This window comes from Ursus americanus, chromosome 2, assembly GCF_024610735.1.
Source record: "Ursus americanus isolate L20-20 chromosome 2, mUrsAme1.1.p, whole genome shotgun sequence".
In the NCBI taxonomy this organism is placed as follows: Eukaryota; Metazoa; Chordata; class Mammalia; order Carnivora; family Ursidae; genus Ursus; species Ursus americanus.
Genome location: NC_142128.1, coordinates 65,721,433 through 65,730,929, shown reverse-complemented (window position 1 = coordinate 65,730,929; position 9,497 = coordinate 65,721,433).

The following is a 9,497-nucleotide window of genomic DNA, read 5'->3' as shown; positions in this document are numbered from 1 at the left end:
CTACCTCTCTCTCTGCCCCTCCTCCCTCTAAAAATAAAAAAGAAATGTTCTTCTGAAAGACCTGTAAGGCTCTGAAGCAGGACAAAGGGAAAGAGCCACACGGAGCTTTGGTCCCAGGCACACTGTAGCCCTGGCCAGATTCGTGGTAGATGGGTGGGCAGGCAGGGTCGTCTGGATCATAAGTAAAACGGTAGAATTGTCCTCTGCCTGCATTAATGCCAAGGGGCTGCTCTTTTGTTTTTCCGTATCAGTGAGTCATTGGCTGTGGGCTGCCCGGGGTGGGTATAAACTAAGCAGGAGAAGTGGCCCTAAGCAGCTGAAGACAAGTCTCAGAGAGAGGGGTCCTCCATGAGCTTTTAGCAACCTACCCACACAGCAGGGCTGGGTGCACTGGGCTAGGGAAGGAAATCCGGGCCGAGCCCCAGAACAGCACCCACTGACATACTCCGGACAAGGTGTAACCTCTGTCTGTGTCTTTGCTTTCCCCACTGGATCGGGAGCTTCTGGGTCATTAGATCTCAGTCCCTGGCACAAAGCTTGGCACATAACAGGCTTTCTGTAAATATCAGCAGAATGACTCACAGGAGGAAAATCGCCACTGCTTTCAAAGAGGCCAACTATAGTTATCTGGAAAAAGTTGCCAGCTAAGTGAGGTATCACTGGGCTTAGGGCCACTCTGGAGCTCAAGAGAGGACAGGCAGAAAGACTCATTGAATATGGGGCCACAGACTTCCTTCGGCAGCCGGTTTTGCTGAGACTGCAGATCTATTCATCTAAGCACTACTGCTCCCCCACTTTGAGAGAGCATATCACATCAAAAAGAACCTTTTGATGGCTTCTCACAAGCAGGAGACATATGTGCTGTCACTGAGAATTAATTGTCGAAAGCCTAGCCTAAGGAAATGCCCAATTTTCTTCTTTTGCTAGCAGATTTGGTAGAAGCAAGAAGTAGACTGGCAGATGATTAGTGATGTGTTCTCTACACCTCTCCAAATGGCCTACTTTTGCAAGCAGCGTCCCACCTTTAAACAAAGCTGCGAGCAAATGCAGAAAGCTGTCTGTGTTCTCTTGCCAAGCTGCAGTATTGGAGTTATAAGTGAAATACAGGAGACCTCTAGAATCCGCATGGCCGCTACTATTCTGATAAAGAAAAATCCTTTGACCCCGGGATCTCACATCCTGGGATACACTTTCACTTTCCACACTTGTCAAAAATCAAGAAGGATGCACGATCCTGTCTGACCCCTGGATATGGTTCCAGGAACGGACACCAGATACAGTGGGGGAAGTAGATTGGTGTGGAAACAAAAATCAAGAGATAGAAGGCATCAAATGAGAGGGGGCTGTTATTTTCACTAGGTCTCCATTAAAACCAAACAAAATAATGGTAAGCATTAGTGGAATTTGGAGGGTGAAAAGGACTTTGGGGCTAGAAAATGCACATGAGTACCTCAAATCTCAGATGGGCTCTGCTAGAACCACTCCAAGATTGATGCCCGCATATCCACCTGTTACAGCAGTTACAGTACCTGAGTGGACCCTTCCTGTTTTGGAATGTTCTGGTCGGGTTCCCATGGGCACAATGTGGAAAGTCGAGGGTCTTATCCAGATGCGGCTCATCTGGAGTGGGATGCTGGCAAAGAAAGAAGAAAAGGACAGCCGGTAATAGAGTGGCATTTACACAGAGGGAGAACACTGGAGGGCTGCAAGTAGGATGTAAACGCTAGATCTACTTTGGCCCACAGTTTGATTGTTTTTGGTTTTTTTTTTTAAACAAATTTTGAATGAGTTGCCAATTTGAAGAATTCAGAGATTTTACCTAAATATCCAGAATTTTTGCTTTTCTGGAAACATCTACCATATTGCTACACGTGCGCAGGCGCCACACCTTGGTCAGGCTGGGGAGCCGCTGCCCCCTCTGGCGTAATGTGCGCACTGCAGGTCACTGGGCTCACACTTCCCTTAAGGGGCCTTTCTTGGCCCTTGTGGGTGTGTGAGTTCAAGACCCCTGATACTGCGATCAAATGGTGTGGATAATTGCTTGGCTTCTTCTTTCTTTCTTTTTGTTTAATTGTAGTAAAATACACACAAAATTTACCATTTTAACCATTTTTCAGGGTTCAGGTCGTGACGCAGCACTCCCACACTGCTGTGCAACCATCACTGCCGTCCATCTCCAGAATGTCTTTCGTCCTCCAAAATGGAAACTCTGGGCCTATTCAACAACCCTCCACGCCCCCTTGGCAACCACCATTCTACTTCCTGTCTCTAGGAATCGGACTCTTCTAGGTACCTCGTGGAAGGGAAGTCCTCCAGCGTGTGTCCTTTTGTGACAGGCTCACTTCACTTAGCACAATATCTTCGAGAAGCCTCATGGCTTAGTTTCTGACACAGAATTCTGGGGCTCAGTTTATGGATGAAACTGAGACCCCCGGAAAGCCCTACATTCCTATAAGCAGCAGGGGGCCCAGTTGGGATGGGAACCTGGATCCTCTCAGTCCCTACTCGGGGCACTTTTCCTCCATATCGTCCTCCTCCTCCTTCAGCTTCTTCTTCATTTCAGATTTTATTTATTTATTTGAGAGTGAGAGAGAAAGAGAGAGAGCACAAGCAGAGGGAGCAGCGGAGGGAGAAGCAGGCTCCCCACTAAGGAGGGAGCCCTACCTGGGGCTCAATCCCACGACCCCGAGATCATGACCTGAGCTGAAGACAGACGCTTGACCCACTGAGCCATCCAGGCGCCCCACGTTGCTCCTCTTAGACCAGATTCCGACTCCCCAGTAGGGTATGTAGGAAAGACGTGGTCTTCACCGCAGCAGAGCTATCCTTGTTCATACGGGTTGGGAACCCGCCCTTCCCCTGGTTGGCCCCTTGGAGGGGTTGCCCAACATCAGTCTCATGAAAGGGGAAAGAGGTGCCGTCGAATCAGGACAGTGATGGACATTAATAACCTATTCCCCTCCTAAGGGCCAAAAAAGAAAGAAAGAAAAAAAAAAAGACGAACTCACCCTGTCCCCTTCGCATACGTTTAGTGAATCCCTGAACTCCAAAGAGGAATTTAACAATGCCTCTCTAGGAAATTGTAGCTGTCATACCGTTCTTATTGCCAGGAAATGAGGAGAGCTGCCCTCATTCATGTCTGAATGTTTCTAGAATAACCCCCTCTGGTTCTCCGGAGATTGATTCTTGAGGTTACACCCCCCACCCCCACCCCAACACGCACGAGAACATTCGCAGGAGCCATTATTTTGCAGCAAAGGTGGTCCTCTAAAGCTGAGGGGGAGCTCGGGTAACCACGCTGACGAGCGCGCATCTGTCCTCCTCGCTGCTGCCCCTCGAGGATCTGCCCCTGCTCTGTGCTCACCTGCTTTGCCAGAAGGCACTGGAAGGACATGGGAACAGGCTGCCTACCCATGGGGCATGGGAGCCCTGGGTGACAGCGGTGCTGGTGTTCTGTACCCTCTTAACAGGTTCATTCCTTCTTGAGCAAGCTTGTTAAAAGGGGGCTTCACACAAGCTAATTGGCTTCCGTCTCGTGTTCTGCCACGCAGGTGTCCGTGGGGGGGTCTTCCCCCCCAAGCACATGCTACGCTGACTAGGCACGTTCTCATTTCAGTCTTGAGATCATTTCTTATTTCAGAAAAGAGTAAAGTTAAATTTTACTCCACACATCAGCCCCTTCACATTACGCTAATCAACAAGACTTTTCTTGGAGGGGTGGGGGTGGGGCTTGGGGAGAGAAGGAAGGGGGGGGAGGCAAGAAAAGGCAACCTCCCCAACGTCAATAATGCTTTTCCTTGCATGAAGAAATATCCTCAGCTACTATAGATATGAATAATGTGGTCTAGCACTTCCCTATTTATGACTGTGGCAATGAAAATAACTTGGTACTTCACCAATTATTTTTAAGAGGTGGTAGCACAGTGTTTCTTTGAATGTTGAAAACCAGAAATAGAGCCTTTAAGAATTTCTTCCATCTGCCAGCCTGGATGTTGGCTGGGTAGAGATTTTAACAGCACGCATGTGATGGGATGGGCCTCCTCGCCTCATATGTGGAACGCAAGCCCATGAAGGCCAGCGCCCCTCTGTGACATGCAATTAGCTGAATTCTGCTTCGCCAGCCAGCACTCCTCCACGGAACTGTTTGGCAATGGCTGGGGGAGGGGGGAGCCCCCTGTCTGGGCGGCAGGTCTTCCCCGGAGGTAAGCGGTGACATTTGCAGGAAGGAGCGCTGTGCTGCTCTGGGAACGACAGCCTGTTACAAGGGTAAACACTGCATAATGAGGTAGATTGGGAATGCCTTACAGCAGCGGCTTGCTCATTTTAGGAACTTCTCACAGGGATGAAAAGGAGGCAAAATCTGGGGTACTGGTTTTGTGGTTTCACATGTCTATTTGGGTTGGAATTGGCTTAAAAAGGAAGTGGACTCTTTCTGCATGGAGTGAAGCTGGCACTTTGAGAAGAGATCCAGAGACAATTAAGAGACAGGCCCCAACCCAAGGAGCTCCAGGATTTGTAGGGGAAAGCAGACGAGTAGTTAGGACTGGAAAAATACAACATCCTGATGGCTGGGAGTTTGCTCTCCACGAGAGGAGAATAAATCTCTCGACAGATTCCCTTTCTATTACTGAGACTAGTGGGAGAGGGAGCCCTGCCTGGGAATGTGATTTGGCCCGAGGTAAGAAAATCTCAGTGTCGTGGCTTCTGCCGGATCCACGCGGTGCTGGAGGCGGGGTGGGGGCGGGTAGGTGACTCTGTTACTCTGTTGGGCAGAGCACCCATATGGGCTCAGTTCTTTCCTGCCCACATTTTAGCTTCCTCGTTACGTCTGGAATTTCAGAAAAGCCTGGTACATAGCTCGTGTTAGAGTATTGTGAAGACTTTGGGCACAGGGCAGTGGTGGAAGTGGCCTTCTCTGCTCCAGCCCTCTGCTGAGGTCAGCTTGGGGATGGCACTTTCCTACTGAGGACACTGGTCTTGGGAGGACAGTCAGCTCCACTCCCCAAACACACATTCCCCCCATGACCAGGGGAAGGTGAGCCTTGAAGAGAGGGTCATGAAATACTTGGGTCACATCACCAATATTCACAAAACAGGGCAAGTGCCTTTTTAGGGGTTTTAACGGTTACCTTTCATCCCCCACCCTATTTGCTCTGGGCAACCGTGGCCACTCCTTTCCTCCCCAGGTGGCTCATGGAGGTGTCCCGCGGCTGCTCTCTGGATGGATGTCTTCTCTGCCGCCCTTGCTCCCACCGCATTGCTACATTTGCTGCCCTGGCCACGGGCACCCACGGTGGAGTGCGTGTCACCATGAGCTGCCTCTCGCAAATGCTGGGCTACCTGCTCCTGCTGCTGCCAGGGCCCGCCACACCGAGAACTGCGGTGCCCTCCCCACATCCCTGGGGCTTTTGACAAATGGCTCCTTTGGTTTGACGTCTCTTTAAGAAGCACTCTCCCTAGCTCTCTAGAGAAGCCGGGGAAGCCGTGGGAACAACATAGAAAACAATTAGGGAGGCAGGGAGTGTTAGTTCTTTCTCGCGCTCTTTTTTTTTTTTTTAAGATTTTACCTATTTATTTGACACACAGAGAGAGGCAGGCAGAGGGAGAGGGAGAAGTAGGCTCCCTGCTGAGCATGGAGCCGGATGCGGGACTCGATCCGGAGACCCTAGGACCATGACCTGAGCCAAAGGCAGACAGATACCCAACCGACTGAGCCACCCAGGTGCCCGGAGAATGTTAGTTCTTAGAGGTGTTCCTCTTCTCGTGCTTTCGCCTCCAAGTCAAATTCAGACTCCTTAATCTAGTCCCTAAGACCATGATCTGAATCCTGCCTTCCTTCTGGCCCCATTTCTCACCACCTGCCCTTCCTTTTCCTTGTGGTTCCCCAAACTTGCCTGCTGTCTCTCACATACTCTTCTCCATAAACACTGCGCCCTTCACCTGAAGTTGGTTCCTGTAGCCTCACCCACTTTCCTCCCCCTTCTTGTGACTGCCTCCTGCTGGATTCGGTGATACTTCTCCAGGAAGCTATCCACGTGCGCTCCCAGCATCTGTGGAAGCTGCCCTCTTATGTGCTCCCAGGGCATCCTGTCCTACCGTCTCATTGTGGTGTCTATTGGCATCCCCTCTGTCTCTATCACAATGCGTATTCCTTGAGAATAGGGATCATACTTTATATTGATTTTATCTGTCATTCTACTGAGAGTGTGCAGGAGGGGTGAAATGAATGAATGAATGAATGAATGAATGAATGATGAAACATTTCCTGGAATCAAACCTGTATGCCTGAGTTCCTTCCTTTCAGACAAGTTTCTCCCAAAGGGGGAACCAGCCCCCACAGTTCATAGACTCTGGATGGACCTACCCCACTAGTCCTCTGGCCTGACCCTAAGAGGGTCAGCCTGGCTGAGGCTTGAGCCAGGGCTCTTCCTACATAAGCATCTAATAGTGATGGACCACAGCCGTGCTTTTTAAACCTTAATATGTGTGGGAATCCTGGGATCCTGTGAAAATGCATGTTCCAGCTTAGTAGGCGAGGGTAGGTCCTGAGATGCTAACCCCGCTGGTCGAGGACCCACACCTTGAGTGGTAAGGAGCTAACCAGGTGCCTTGTGCAGTCTCTTCAACTGATCCCAGGATTCCAATTTATAAAAATTAATTGGCAAAAGTGGAAAGTACTGAAGCAGTCTTTGTAGGAGACATTTGGGTTTTGTTTTTTGTTTTTTTAAAGATTTTATTTATTTATTTGACAGAGATAGAGACAGCCAGCGAGAGAGGAAACACAAGCAGGGGGAGTGGGAGACGAAGAAGCAGGCTCCCAGCGGAGGAGCCTGATGTGGGGCTCGATCTCATAACGCCAGGATCATGCCCTGAGCCGAAGGCAGACGCTTAACCGCTGTGCCACCCAGGCGCCCCACATTTGGGTTTTTTAATGCTTCATTATATTAAGAACAGAAGTGTCCTTTTTAAAGAACACGTGACCATCACTGTAGGTTGCTTCCTCCTATTCCTTTTTTTTTTTTTAAGATTTTATTTATTTGACAGAGAGAGAGAGACAGCCAGCGAGAGAGGGAACACAAGCAGGAGGAGTGGGACAGGGAGAAGCAGGCTCCCAGCAGAACAGGGAGCCCAATGAAGGGCTCAATCCCAGAACCCTGGGATCATGCCCTGGGCAGAAGGCAGATGCTAAACGACTGAGCCACCCAGGTGCCCCTGCTTCCTCCTCTTCTTATACCAAGTCCTCTTCTCCCTTGTCTGTCTCATACAGAGGCTGCTAAAGCCCAAATGCTCACTCTCCCAGCCTCCCTTACTGTTCTTACGGGTGGGATCTTACTGTTCTTACAGATAGGGATGTGGTTAGGCCGTGTGTTCTGCCTTAAATGTTAATGCGCTGGCCTGAGCTGCAGAACTGATTGCAGCAGTTCAAAGATAGCAGGCCAGCAACTTTGGGATTCTCTCAGCCTTTCTCATATGCTTTTTAGCTCATGGTCACAGAATAGCTGCTGCTGCTCAGTAAGATCAAACATCTCTCTCTCTCTCTCTTTTCAAAGTAATCTCTTATCCAGTGTGGGGCCTGAACTCACGACCCTGAGATCCAGAGTCACATGCTCTACCCTCTGAGCCAGCCAGGTGGCCCCAAGATTTAATATCACTGAGTATCTAGGCGGTTTCAGATTTATTTGATATTTTTTTCTAAAATTCATTTATTTGAATCAGAATCATATTATGTCTGATTACTTTTAACAATGTGATATGTCTTAAGCTCCAAATTTCTTTTTATGAGAAAAAAATAAATTCTTATTTGCTTAAGCCCCCCTACCAGAGTTTTATGGCCCTTGCAGTCAAATTCTAGTACAGTATTACCATTTTTAAATATTAAACTTTATTCTCTCTCATTAGCAAATTAACACACCCTGCTTACAGAAATCTTTAAAAATGTGGAAAAGTAGGAATAAGGAAAAGAAAATTGGAGAATCCCATCATTGAAGTACTGTTAACATTTTTGTGTATTTTCTAGTGGTATTGTTTGCACAGTTGGGGTAACACAGTAATAACAAATCCGTGTCTTTTGTGTACCATTAAAAAAAAGTAAGTTTAAAAAAATAAAAACATTTTTAAACTAAATTATGGATGGGGCACCTGGCTGGCTCAGTGAGTAGATATGCAACTCTCAGTCTTGGGGTCATGAGTTTGAGCCCCATGTTGGGTTTAGAGTTTTCTTATAAAAAAAAAGTACATTAAGGGTGATGAAAATATTCTGAAATTGATTGTGGTGATGGCTGTACAAGTCTATGAATATACTAAAGATCATTGAATTGTACACTTTAGGTGAATTGTATGACTTGTAAATTGTATCTTAATCAAGTTGTTATTAAATCTTTATAAGTAAACATTTTCTGTTATGATAAATTCATTGTTAGTATTTTTAATTGTTGTATAATCCATCAAGGGGCTGTACTTCCACTTATCAAACTATTCCCTATTGTTGGATATTGGATGGTTCTACATTTTGGTTACCATAAAAATTGTTACAGTCAACTTCTTGCTACTTAAGACTTCTCTTGGGGCCCCTGGCTGGCTCAGTCAGTAGAGCGTGTGACTCTTGATCTCAGGGTCATGAGTTCGAGCCCCATGTTGCATGTAGAGTTTACTTAAAAAAAAAAAAAAGACTTCAGGGGCACCTGGTGGCCCAGTCGGTTAAGGGTCTGCCTTTGGCTCAGGTCATGATCCCAGGGTCCTGGGATGGAGCCCCATGTCGGGCTCCCTGCTCAGTGGGGACTCTGCTTCTCCCTCTTCCCCTGCAGCTCCCCTTGCTTGTGCTCTCTTGCTCACTCTCTCTCTCTGTCAAATAAATAAGTAAAATATTAAAAAAAAAAAAGACTTCTTGGGGTATCTGGGTGGCTTAGTCGTTGAGCTTCTGCCTTCGGCTCAGGGCATGTTCTGGGATCGAGCCCCGCATCAGGCTCCTCCACTGGGAGCCTGCTTCTTCCTCTCCCACTCCCCCTGCTTGTGTTCCCTCTCTCACTGGCTGTCTCTCTGTCAAATAAATAAATAAAATCTTTAATAAAAATAAAATAAATAAATAAATAATAAATAAATAAAAAGACTTCTCACTATAACTTAACTATATTTAACCATAGAGAACAAACTGCTGGTTACCAGAAGGGAGTTGCGTGGGGGGATGGGTTGAACAGGTAGGTGATGGAGATTAAGGAGGACACTTATGATGAGCATCGGTGTTGTACGGAAGCGTGGAATCACTATATTGTACACCCGAAACTAATATTGCACTATATGTTAACTAACTGAAATTTAAATAAAAACTCTAAAAAGTGAGGGGGTGGGGAAGACTTCTCTGTATGTAGGATTAGCTCCAGGAAGTAGAAATATTGTGCCGAAGCGTAACATTGCTTGAGCATTTCTTGAAGGCTTACTACCAATCAGGTGAGGGCCACACTAAGTACTTTGTATGAATTATTTCTTCAAATTCTTCATCC